At 42.5% G+C, this 13,191-nt stretch overlaps 1 long non-coding RNA gene across 1 annotated transcript; it reads right to left on the bottom strand.

Moving 5' to 3' along the window:
- Positions 1–7,016: 7,016 nt before the first annotated feature.
- Positions 7,017–12,538, bottom strand: LOC143498927 (uncharacterized). The gene is made up of 3 exons (XR_013126000.1): positions 12,286–12,538; positions 9,864–10,352; positions 7,017–7,354 (listed from the first exon to the last, which is right to left on the bottom strand). It is a non-coding gene; the product is annotated as an uncharacterized LOC143498927 (long non-coding RNA).
- Between the last annotated feature and the right edge of the window lie 653 nt (positions 12,539–13,191).

Raw genomic sequence — 13,191 nt, forward strand, 5'->3', positions numbered from 1 at the left:
CTCGACTGTACAGTTATCTAGTAATTTACTTTACATCCCTGGTGACTTCTGTATGTATTATGTGTGATAACCTGTTAGACTTGACACTCTGTGCATGTTTTGGGTATTGTACAAAGTTAATAAAACATGAAAATATGCATAAAAAAAGTAAAATGTGTCAGAATATTTGCTGATTTAGGTGGGATTATGATCTCTAGAAGGCAGGTAATCATGCCTTTCACCCACATGCCTGTGTAAAATTAAACCATGGCTTTTCTCATAAGTAATTATAATAATGACATAAGTAATTATAAATGACTTCATATCTTGCTATCACACATCAATCACCCACACTCACTCATACCAATCACCTGATTACTAATGACTCAAACTGGTCGTAGCCCTGGGAAAGATTTTCACAGTATGGTCGTAACTCTGGGAAAGATGCTCACAGTCTGGTCGGAGCCCTGGGAAAGATGCTCACAAAATGTTCCTAGCCGTGGGAAACGTGTTCAGAGACTGTAGAAAGCATGGATGACCTCCGAAAACGTCGGGGTTTTCCTCTTACTCACAGCCTGTCCTCAGATCCTCCCTTGGAGAGAAACACCACACTGATAAGGTCACGAGTTCCTAAGCTAGTTGACAATATGGATCATCGGCTCTCCTGAAGAAACCGGAGCGTAGCTGAAATTCATCATTTGATTGAGGCGTGCATTCCAGCCCAGGCTGCTGGACACCACCATTGTGAGACACCACCCATGTGAGACACCACCCGTGTGAGTGTGTGAATCACTGAAATGGACAGGAGCTCATGCTTCTGTTTGGGATGGGGGGGGGGGGGGGGGGACACACACGCCATTTCTTCTACAGACCACCAGACCTCAGAACCAGTTCCGTTTTAGACATGTAGCTCCGTTCTTTACAAGATTGACATAAATGTTGGCTTTGCACGTAAATAAGAGCTGGAGGTTCTGAGGAGAGAATGCCTCCTTCCCTGTGGACGTTACAGGTATGTGCCACCTACGGATGAAACTGCTAGTATGCCATCCTCCAGGTAAATGAAACTGGGTGGGAGAATCCTGCCCATGGCTTCCCATTACCCTAACGCGTGGCAAACGGTCGCTTGTGGTGGATTTCCCCATGCGTACCTCTCCACCTGCTCTGGGCGCCCGACGCACGCCCCCGCACCACCCACACACGGGTATTTCCCTCCCCGGGCGGAGTGCTGGATTAGCTGGCTTTTTCACGGAAACTCTTCCTGTTTGGGTTGCATCATTGCTGCCTCTGTGAGGGCCTGAACAGTTAAATAGGTTTAATCTTCTGTGTGTTAATACTTGTGTATTTTGTGTGTATGTTTTTGTGATGCAAACACAGCTAAGGCAGAAAGTCCGGTCCTGTTTGGTGACGACAATTTAAAAAGTGCTGTCAGTGTTGGACGAACAAATTAACGATAGAGTGAATATCACTCTAATCACTGTGTTCTTACACTACAATGTTTATAAACCTCCGTGATTATAAACCTTTTTTTATGCAATGTATCAATATAGATTTTCCTTTCACATTTCACAGTTCCTCATATATTCATATAGGGCATTGCCTTAATGGGTGCGTAAAGAAATGTAACCTGAAAACTCAAACAGGAAAAACATTTTTCTGAGGTACTGAAAACAATGAATGAAGAGTATCAGTGAAACCAGCAGAGGTGGAATCCAAGCACACGGGCACATGGAATGGGTTCCTGGTGCACTATTACTAAAACTCTGCCTTCCTGCCTCGCTCACGTTCTGGAGAAGAAGTGTGTCTGGGTGTCTACAAGATGACCTGATACAGACCTGCGATAACAAATCAGATGTTTGGCGTGTTTGGGTAGGCGTTCATATGACATCAGAGCTTGTCCTGAGACACAACCTTCTGCAAGGCTGTGTTTCTGTTTCTGTCTTTGTCCTCGGTGACAAAAAAACCCTCGACGCTGCAAATGGCCTAAGTCTGTGGGCTTCTTTGATCCTTGGTTTTGTTCTAGAGGTTGTTTACATTACTCCACGATGACGAAACAGTCGATCTTGTAAGGGAAATTCACTTGTTGGCTCAGGTACACCTGCAATCTTTTTACTTACATGCCTCTTCACGCTGAAGTGACATATTATTCACATTACTCATATTTCATGTATATTATATTGCATTTGAAAATAGCTCAGGACTTTTTAAAATTCATTTTTTAAAGATCTCATAGCTCATAGAATATTTTAAAAACATATTTGTTTTTGAAACATAGCTGTCTTTCAAATATTCTGTTATCATGACACCCCCTTGTCAATATATGGTGATTAGATGAAATCAGGACTGAAATCTCACCTCGGCTCAGTGACTCAGTGCTGATTCTGAGAGGGGTAGAAGAGTGTGGGTGTGGGCCCCGCTGGGAGGCCCTGATGTGACATGACCCTGAATATTACTCTCTTACACACTGTGTCAGATTTTGGTCCAAGTCCAATTCTGGCAGGATTTGTTCTCTGGACACTTGTCTGTAAATCACATTTACACAAGGACTTTCTGGTGTTAATTTTAACTGGATAAGAAATCTCAATCTTATGTACAAAAAGTACATACTTATAGTAATAAAAGTTTAGTTGACATTTCTGAGAGGGCTTTTATATGTGTTCAATATAATATCAATATACTGTATACTATACATTATAATAATATTATAGTATTAAGTATAGTATTATAGTAGTATAGTTGTGAAGGGCAGGGTGAGCAACTTAAAAGGAAGCGATCACGCCAAGTCTCAGGGAAAGAGGATGGTTTAATTGAACGTGCGCAAACCAAATACCCGTGACATAGATCCAGATTAAGGAAATAATAACCAGCAGTCAACTGGTACAAAGACAAGACATATATAGACGAACAAATGACCCTCAGGTGAGACAGATCACGGGTCCCGCCCAACTGAGGGACGAACATCACGTGACCAAAACAGGACAGCTGCCGCTGTAAACGGGGGCGACAGGCAGGGGGCCCACCCACAACGTGACAATAGTATGGTAGTATTATTATAATGCACATAGATGCTCCTCCCTGCATGAGCAGAGCAAACTCTTCCATAGGATTAGGATTGAATATTTATTGATATTTAGGGCAAATCTGGGATTACATCACTTACCTATAAAAAGAAAAATGAGTCAGAATATTTGCTGATTTAGGTGGGACTATGATCACTAGAAAGCAAGTCATCATGACTTTCACCCACATGCCAGTGTAAAATTAAACCACGGCTGTTCTGATAAGTAATTATAATAATGACATAAGTCATTAAAAATGACTTCACTTCTGGCTATCCCACATTAATCATCCACACTCACTCATACCAGTCACCTGATTACTAATGATTCCTCTCATCTTTCTCATTTCCACCACCATACTCATGCCACTGTGCCTCCCTCCAGTGCATATTTATTCTATTACATTTCTGTTTCTTCTATTACATTTCTATTTCTTCTATTACATTTCTGTTCCATTTTTAGTCACTTCTCACTTTGTCATTGTCAAAATGATCAAATCACACGTGCTTGCTTTGAAAATGAAATACTTCAGTATGCTAAAGTAGCAAAAAATATGTTTGTAGGCAGAAAGGTTTAAACATTGAATTAGAAATATTAAAAATAAAAAACCTAAATGGCTTAGAACTGAGGAAATTCAATTCAGAGTTCAGTCCAGCGTTCAGTTCAGAGTTCAGTCCAGCGTTCAGTTCAGAGTTCAGTTCAGTTCAGAGTGGCATTCAGAGTTCAGTTCTATGTAGGCAGATCTGTGCCTGCTGGATCCTGCCTGCTACAGGAAAACCACCTGTGAAGTTTTTGTTTTTTAAGAAGAAGTCTTTTGTTTAGAGTGTATGTAGATATTAGGAATGTTGGGGCTCTCTGTGGTAATCGTCTAGTGAGAGCGCCTTATTTAAAAAGGCAAAGGTCCAAGCTTGGAGGGCTCCACCTTTCTCCTTCTCTCTAAGTCTCAGTATTGTGAAATCCCTTTTCATCTCATTTCTCTTTTATATGGATAAGATATTATGTTGGACCGAGGGCCCTAGCTTTGCATAAACAACTAGCATTTAAAATGAGACAGATTCAGCTGTAGGAGAGAAGAGATTCATATTGGCCTGAGATCTCTCTCCAGGGTCCAGGGTGCTTGATTTGATGCTGATCTTCTTTGTAATAAATGTATTATATACAACTAAGACGGTGTCGGGGGAGACTTCTTCATCTTCTTCTTCATTTTCATCTTCATTCACTTCATTAACACAGACTGGGATCCTTCAACATCTGTAGGAATCTCCTGCAGATGTTCCATCAGGCTGTGGTGTCCAGCTGTCTTTTCTATGCTGTGGTGTGCTGGGGAGGAAGCATGAACAAGAGAGACGAGATGCGTCTGGACACTGGTCAGGCGTGCGGGGTCCATGATTGGTCAGCTGTGTCATTTTCCAGAGGTGCCTCAAACCTTCATTTATAACAAAGAAAGAAATGAACTATTCTCTTCAACTAATTTTCGAGTCTGTATATTTGTTTTTGTATGTATTAATACCTTCAGTACTGGCAAATAGAGGCACTTGGTCTGGCTCGCCAGTGGATGTGCTGATGCATTGAGTGATGTTGGCGAACGCACCGGTGATGTTCCCTACCTCAGGCCCAATATCCACATTGAAGGGACCGCTTGGCCTAAATACAGAACTATAAATGTGGACTGGTACTAGCTTGCTCATTAGGGATCTGGACCTATGAGCTTGTAAATCTGTGTTGTAACAACAGGTGTTGTAAAAAGTGCTATATAAATTAAACTGACTTGATTTAGCCACCACGATGTTTAGAAAATAATCGTGCAATATGGGAAAAAAAATGGATCACTTAAATCAGGATGTGTAAGTGTATGCCAGCCCTGCTACACCAGCAGAGGATGAGTGGCAAAATGACTACTTTATACTGTAAAGCACTTTGAGTTGCATGTATGTATGAAAGGTGCTATACAAATAAAGATTATTATTATTATTATTATTATTACTGACCCCTCACGTCCTGGACACCACCTCACATCCTGGACATCACCTCATCTGGACTCTCCCCTCTGGTAGGAGACGCAGGATCATCAAAACCAGCATGACACGACACGACCACAGCTTCTTACCCAGAGCTATAGTGCTGCTCATTGGGGGACACCTCCCACTGTAAACTTCAAACTAACCTAGAACTGGTCTGATCTTGATTTAACATGATTTTTTTTCTTTTCTGTACATGTTAACACCATCTATAACCTTATTTAAACAATATTTTGAACATGAACCTACTTTTTTTTTTTTTTTTACATACTATCATATTCATGTGTATTGTAGTTTTGTTGATCTGTTAGCTACTTCAGCTCTTCATCACTTATTACTTTAGTACTTTTTAACTTTATATTCTTATTCTATTTATTTATTTACTTCTCCTCTAGTAAAATGCTTGTTAATATTCTGTGTAATTGTTACATGTCATACTTTACATGTCGTATTGCTGTTATCAAGCCAAATTCCTTGTATGTGTAACATGTTTGGCATCTTATTCTGTGAGATGGATATATAATATGCACAGCATCGAGGACATGAAGTGTCTGGTCATTTTGAGCATTTTGAGGGAGGACATGTGTGGGAAGAGAAGGGAGAGAGAGAGAGCAGCACGTGGTAGATGCCTGAACAGAAATCAGAGAGGAATCTGCACAGTCCTGTTTACACCATCTACTGCTGCATCTTACGCCAGGAAGTGCAAGAGCTGGTCAGGACCCTCTGAGTTCTCTGTAGTGGGGACGACGTTGAGCTTTTGCCCCGGGGGGCAGAACGGGGTCAGAGGGATCTGCTGACATCTTCTGATTTTTAGACTTATTCATTTAATTTTGTTTTGTACTTTTGAAGTAGTTCCAGATCACAGTACATCAGCACTACAATCGTTTAGAGAGCAAAGGATAATGTTATTGGCACCTTAAAGGCACGTTTGCTGTGTGACAGGTCATCAAGTTAGAGATTACAGAAGAATTAAGCTGCTGCCACTGCTCCAGTGGACATGCTGCTAATTAAACAGGCTTAAAATAAGACAGCTATATGATACAGCAATTCTAGTTTTTGATAGTTCCTTGTTTAATTGTTTATTATGTATTACTTTGCTTTTGTGCGGTTTATATGGGGATGTGTGTTATTGTGTGATTTAAGAGTGGCCTCTGTGGTGTTGTTGTATAAAGAGCTGTGTTTATCTCTGTGTTTATCGCTGTGTATCTAAAGGGAAGCCTTTTTTAAAATCCCAAGTGTTCACCCTGTCATGCGGCATACAGGAGGAACAATATATTATTTTTAAACATGGGAATTTTGAAATTTGAAATACTTACGGTACTTAGTGAAAACAAAGACTGGCAGTTGACACAAGAAACACACACCTATAAACACAGACCTTAACAACACACACACCCCTATAAACACAGACGTTAATAATACACATAACACACAACTCGTAATGACATTAAAGACTGAAAGGTGAAATCTTTCATCATGATTTGAAACATCAACGGGCACACACACACACACACACACACACACACACACACACACACCCCTTCGCCCACTCCTGAGTGCGGAGTCATACATTGTTTCTTTGGGGGGGAAGGGGGGGGGGGGGCGTGGAGGGAGGGGGTTCCCACATCCCTCATTCAAAGGAAAAAGCAACAAAAAAATTTAACAAACAAAAGTGTCATCTTAACTTTATACATTCCTCATAGCCTTTTGTTGCTGAGCCATTTCTACAGAAATAAACTTGCCTTCCAATTCCCGAGGCAAGCTGACCTCAAACAAATTCAATGTGATGACACATAAACCCTTTGAGATAATGGTTTGATCCAACCTCCATTCTGCTCCAGCCTCCTGTCCAACATCCTGAGTCACCAGATTCAGTTACTAACTGTTATAAACTAATGTCTGCAGGCATTCAGCAAGTGAACTGCTGTTTAATAGCCTCAAGGTTTTTATTACTTGAGCATACTGAACAGACACCAGGATAAAGAGGACATGCACTAGCACACTCCTTCCATTTTCAGCAGGTAATTAAGTGAAAAAGGTCTTAACACATGATGATTTGAGCACCTCCTAACATCACCACACCCTCTGTCAGAACATCAGCCTGTCTAGACACCGTGTCTCCGCGGATGAGGTCGGTTGTGCTTGTGGACTGAGTGAGTGTGTAGGTGTGATGGTGGTGGGAGCTGTTGTTAATCGTTGAACATCACTTTTAGTGCTTTGTCCTGGTCCACGCTGCCCCCACAGGCTGTTGTTGGAACTGCTTCATCCACTCAACACCTCCTTCGTGTTGTTCTGCTTGACCTGCTTGGTGCCACACGTGAGGTCAAAGTTTACTTCAAGCATCTGTCTCTTCACATCACATTACAATCTATGTAAACAGTTAAAGTGTAAAAATGTATTAATATTACACAATTACTGAAGATAATCGGTTCGAAAATTCTGCGTTTTTTATGGTTACCCCTGCTACAGACCCTGAGGCTCAGAGTGAGGAATTCGAGCTTTGAGATTTTGCTGATTCATTTTCAAACAATGCCTCTAAAAGAAAGGAAGCTTTACTGTTTCACAAACAGAGCAGTGTTGTCATGGTTTGTCCAGAATAGACAGCGGTCCCAAACATACAATAGACAAAAACACAGCTGTAGCTAGAAAAACCGTGCAGAAGAGACATAGCCATGGTAACATCAGCTCCATTGTTTTAAGGATGAAAATAATTTAACCAAAGCACCGTTACTGACTTGCTAACATCCCCGCACCCTCAGTCAGAGTCTCAGCTACTGCAGCATCCATAATGCCCTTTTAAGAGGGAAACATTATGCACAGAATAATATGGAAATGAGGATTGTGAGCGGCTGAGTTTTTCTCTGCATTATGTTACGTTATGTCTGCCTACCTCACGGATAAGAGCGTCTGCCTACCTCACGTGACCTGCCTAAGCCTGCAGCTCACTCAGGATAAGAGCGTCTACCTTCCTCACGTGACCTGCCTAGACCTGCAGCTCACTGAGGATAAGAGCGTCTACCTACCTCACGTGACCTGCCTAGGCCTGCAGCTCACTCAGAATAAGAGCGTCTACCTACTTCACGTGACCTGCCTAAGCCTGCAGCTCACTCAGGATAAGAGCGTCTACCTACCTCACGTGACCTGCCTAGGCCTGCAGCTCACTCAGGATAAGAGCGTCTGCCTACCTCACGTGACTTGCCTAGGCCTGCAGCTCACTCAGGATAAGAGCGTCTGCCTACCTTACGTGACTTGCCTAGGCCTACAGCTCACTCAGGATAAGAGCGTCTGCCTACCTCACGTGACCTGCCTAGGCCTGCAGCTCACTCAGGATAAGAGCGTCTGCCTACCTCACGTGAACTGCCTAAGCCTGCAGCTCACTCAGGATAAGAGCGTCTGCCTACCTCACGTGACCTGCCTAGGCCTGCAGCTCACTCAGGATAAGAGCGTCTGCCTACCTTACGTGACTTGCCTAGGCCTACAGCTCACTCAGGATAAGAGCGTCTGCCTACCTCACGTGACCTGCCTAGGCCTGCAGCTCACTCAGGATAAGAGCGTCTGCCTACCTCACGTGAACTGCCTAGGCCTGCAGCTCACTCAGGATAAGAGTGTCTGCCTACCTCACGTGACCTGCCTAGGCCTGCAGCTCACTCAGGATAAGAGCGTCTGCCTAATTCACGTGACCTGCCTAGGCCTGCAGCTCACTCAGGATAAGAGCATCTGCCTACCTCACGTGACCTGCCTAGGCCTGCAGCTCACTAAGGATAAGAGCGTCTGCCTACCTCACGTGACCTGCCTAGGCTTGCAGCTCACTCAGGATAAAAGCGTCTGCCTACCTCACGTGACCTGCCTAGGCCTGCAGCTCACTCAGGATAAGAGCGTCTGCCTACCTCACGTGACCTGCCTAGGCCTGCAGCTCACTCAGGATAAGAGCGTCTGCCTACCTCACGTTACATGCCTAGGCCTGCAGCTCACTCAGGATAAGAGTGTCTGCATGACTGCAGGCCACTTCACGAATGGCAGCTTTAAGTCTGATGGCTGCAGATAGCCACTGCATCTTTGTGGTGGATTTTAAACTGTTGCAAAATGGCACTAGTGAAATAAGGCCACAATTGTGGACCATGTTTTACATGTAAGTCATGGTCTTACAATGGCTGAAGCTGGTCGCTGGGTGCAGCTGAGTATTGGAAGAACAACTTCAATCGTTCAAATATTTCATAGAGAAAACATGTATGTACTGTAATTCAGAAATGTGCTGTAATGCTGCATAAATTCTGACATGTTATTACATTTTTTGTTTTGCATTTTTGCATTCTTATACCATATAGGATATCAAGACTAGTTCATAGTGGTAGTAGAGGTTCCATATTCACACCTCAACAAGAGGAGGCTGTATGTGCTCAGGTAGTTTTGAATGTGTAGAATAAGTTTTTGATTTTGCAGTTTTTCCAGTCACTTGTCTGTCTTTTTTGAATTTCAATCAGATTTGTTTTTGTCAGCAAATTGCAGTGCAAACAATACAGTCAATACAATACAATACAATATTGCTGTACAAATTTGATTCCAGTCCAATTTCTTTCTATCAGTCTTCCACATACAGTGATGTGTAACTTTGTGTTCTGTGTAAGTTTGTATTTTGTGTGTAACATGTATTGTTTCATTTGATATACCACAGAATGTGTAGCGTTCTTGAAATCAAAAACTTAGCTAGCTTCCATCAGAATATACTTACAGTCTGCACTGACTGTGACTTTTACAGTAAGCAGTTTTCACATTTACATGAATATTCAAGAATAACCATTTTTACACTTACATGAATATTCAAGAATGACTAATCGCAGTGTAATGTCATTCAATGGAACAGTGCTTCGTCCCCAAGGAAACAACGTGACTCAGGAAAACATTGAGTCATGTCTGGAACAGGCCCACTCTTCCCCTTCAAACTCCTTGTGTAACCTGGTCAACTAGGAATAATAATCAAACAGCTCACGCTATGCATAAAATGACTGGAATTAAATTATGTGTATCCTGTTCTGCATCATTTCATATTTTGCAGGCCAGCACATCATTCTTATGTCGTTAATGTTCTCCAATCTGTATTGTGAGTGGTAGACTGTTATATTTCTTCTTTCCGGAGTCCTCGGGGATTTTTGCACAGCTCAATCATGTAAGAGAATTTGTGATTTTACTGTTTGTGACCTTCATTCAGACCTTCAGCCTCTTCTCCTTCTTCTCTGAAGACGTACTTCTCCTTGGCGTTCCCTGAGTCCACATCCTGCCTGTCTCAGCTGCAGCTCCTTTCCTAATGAGGACAATACCAATCAGAAATCTGTTTTTTTTCTTAACTAATTGTCTAAATGGTTCTGTGCCACTTAATCTGTTTTCTTTAATAAACTTCAAAACTCGTTCCTGACAGCTGTTTGTTGTGAATCTGTTCTCCTGGTGCCAACCATGGAACCTTGAGGGCTGAACACATCCACACTGGTGTTGGTGACTCCTGATGGCTACAGTCTACATCTACAAGCTTGGTTTGGTTTTTACGTAAGCAAGTATTTTATAAAACACCTTTAAAGCCCAAAATGCTATACATGATAACACAAGAAAAACAACTGTGACCATGACAAAGACAATGACAAATAATGACTTTCATAATAGATACCAACAGCCTTTCTGTAATGTGGTGTGAAAAGACAGATGTTTGCAGATTAAATGTAAAGATTTTAACACAGATGTATTACAAAACCGTAAGTGGTCAAGTCAGTGAACTGCATATGTGTAAACTGAACTGCATATGGGAAAGTCATACAAATAGCAGGACCCAGACACCCTTGCTCGGATCAGGGTAACTGGTGCATCACCCTGGAGCCAGGCCATAGTTTATATCTAGAGACACGGTGTAGGGACATGGTGAATGGTTATGGTGTAGGAACGTGGTGTAAGGACATGGTGTAGGAACGTGGTGTAGGGTCACAGTGTAGAGACGTGGTGTAGGGTCACAGTGTAGGGACGTGGTGTAGGGTCACGGTGTAGGGACGTGGTGTAGGATCACGGTGTAGGGATGTGGTGTAAGGACGTGGTATAGGGTCATGGTGTAAGGACATGGTGTAGGAACGTGGTGTAGGGTCACAGTGTAGGGATGTGGTGTAAGGATATGGTATAGGGTCATGGTGTAGGGTCACAGTGTAGGGATGTGGTGTAGGGTCACGGTGTAGAGATGTGGTGTAGGGACATGGTGTAGGGACGTGGTGTAGGGTTACGGTGTAGGAACGTGGTGTAGGGTCACGGTGTAGGGACATGGTGTAGGGTTACGGTGTAGGGACATGGTGTAGGACATGGTGTAGGGACGTGGTGTAGGGACATGGTGTAGGGACGTGGTGTAGGGTCACGGTGTAGGGACGTGGTGTAGGAACATGGTGTAGGGACGTGGTGTAGGGTCACGGTGTAGGTGTAGGAACGTGGTGTAGGGACATGGTGTAGGGACGTGGTGTAGGGACATGGTGTAGGAACGTGGTGTAGGGACATGGTGTAGGGACGTGGTGTAGGGTCACGGTGTAGGAACGTGGTGTAGGGACGTGGTGTAGGGTTACGGTGTAGGGATGTGGTGTAGGGACGTGGTGTAGGGTCATGGTGTAGGGACATGGTGTAAGGACTTGGGGTAGAGACATGGTGTAGGGCAGAGGTGGGTAGAGTATTCAACAATTTTACTCAAGTAAAAGTACAGTTACTTGAACCAAATGTTACTCAAGTAAAAGTAAAAGTATGCATCCCAAAAATTTACTTGAGTAAAAGTAAAAAAGTACTTTGATTAAAAGCTACTCAAGTAGTGAGTAAATGAGTAAATGAGTACTGTCTCGTGTCAGTAAATTACATCATGGGAAATTGAATTACGGGAAACAATGACTTTTAATGATAAAAATAATTTATTATAAATAAATATTATATATATAAATTATTTATTATAAATAATGTGTATTTTTGTTTGTTCCTAATTATTAGGCCTGTGTAACTTTAATGTGTTCCACAAAGGCACTAACTGATGAGACTGTCAGCCAATTCGTGTAGCTACAACTTGACACCAACTGAATCAATTTGTAGCAGACTTAATCATCCTATATTGCTAGTGTGTACAATCAGTGTGAGAACTGGTTTTTAGTATTGCACTGCGTTACATTTAATAATTACATCATACAAACGTTATGCCTCAGAGATATAACATTACACAAAATTATACATACAGCAAACTTATCGCATCGTGTTTCCTCATATTTGATGTTGAGTTCTTGTAGGCTGAAATGTCCACACGTTTGCAGACACAATTGGCAGCGCCAAGGTTGCAAACTCTCACGCATTGAGCGTGAGACACACGCATTTGACTGTCTTCACACGCTTACACGCCACACATCCGATTTCTCATGCCGAAGTTTATTTACCTCTGATCGACATCTATGATTCAATGAGTTACTAGTTCGCTCTGGCGCCAACCACTGGCGATCGACCGATCGCGATATAACACTTAATTTGTGTCCATTTTACACCCCCCCCCCCCTCAACAATTTACGTTCACCACCCAAACCCCCACCCCCCACCCCGGTTTAAATCTCACTAAAAGTGATCTTGAAAACTTGGCAACCCTGCAGCGCATTATATAGCTGTCCTTTTAAACGTTTGTAATGTAAACATTGGCTGTTGAGGTCAGGGATGTTCGGGAGGTTTTTCTGTCACTTTCTTGCTACGGTGGAGAAAGTTTGCGTATGTGATCACGTGATTGACCGGCTTCATTTGATTGGTCACTCATACTCTGGTGACGAACGTTGGTCAGTCTTCTCACTGAAAAGACGAATTATTTACAAACCGAAAGTAACGGTAGCGCGCGGCGCAAATCCGATTGTAACGGAGTAAAAGTCGCGTTTTTCTCACCACATATTTACTCAAGTAAAAGTAGAAGTCTTTCATATTAAAACTACTCCTACAAGTACATTTTTGTCCAAAAAGCTACTTGAGTAAATGTAACGGAGTAAATGTAACGCATTCCTACCCACCTCTGGTGTAGGGTCACAGTGTAGGGACATGGTTTCTCTTCTTTTTTTTCCTTTTTTGTGGCCCACCTCCACCCCCCCCATCTTTGGAGGACAACTTTGTTT

The sequence above is a fragment of the Brachyhypopomus gauderio genome, unplaced genomic scaffold (genome assembly GCF_052324685.1).
Source record: "Brachyhypopomus gauderio isolate BG-103 unplaced genomic scaffold, BGAUD_0.2 sc124, whole genome shotgun sequence".
NCBI lineage: Eukaryota > Metazoa > Chordata > Actinopteri > Gymnotiformes > Hypopomidae > Brachyhypopomus > Brachyhypopomus gauderio.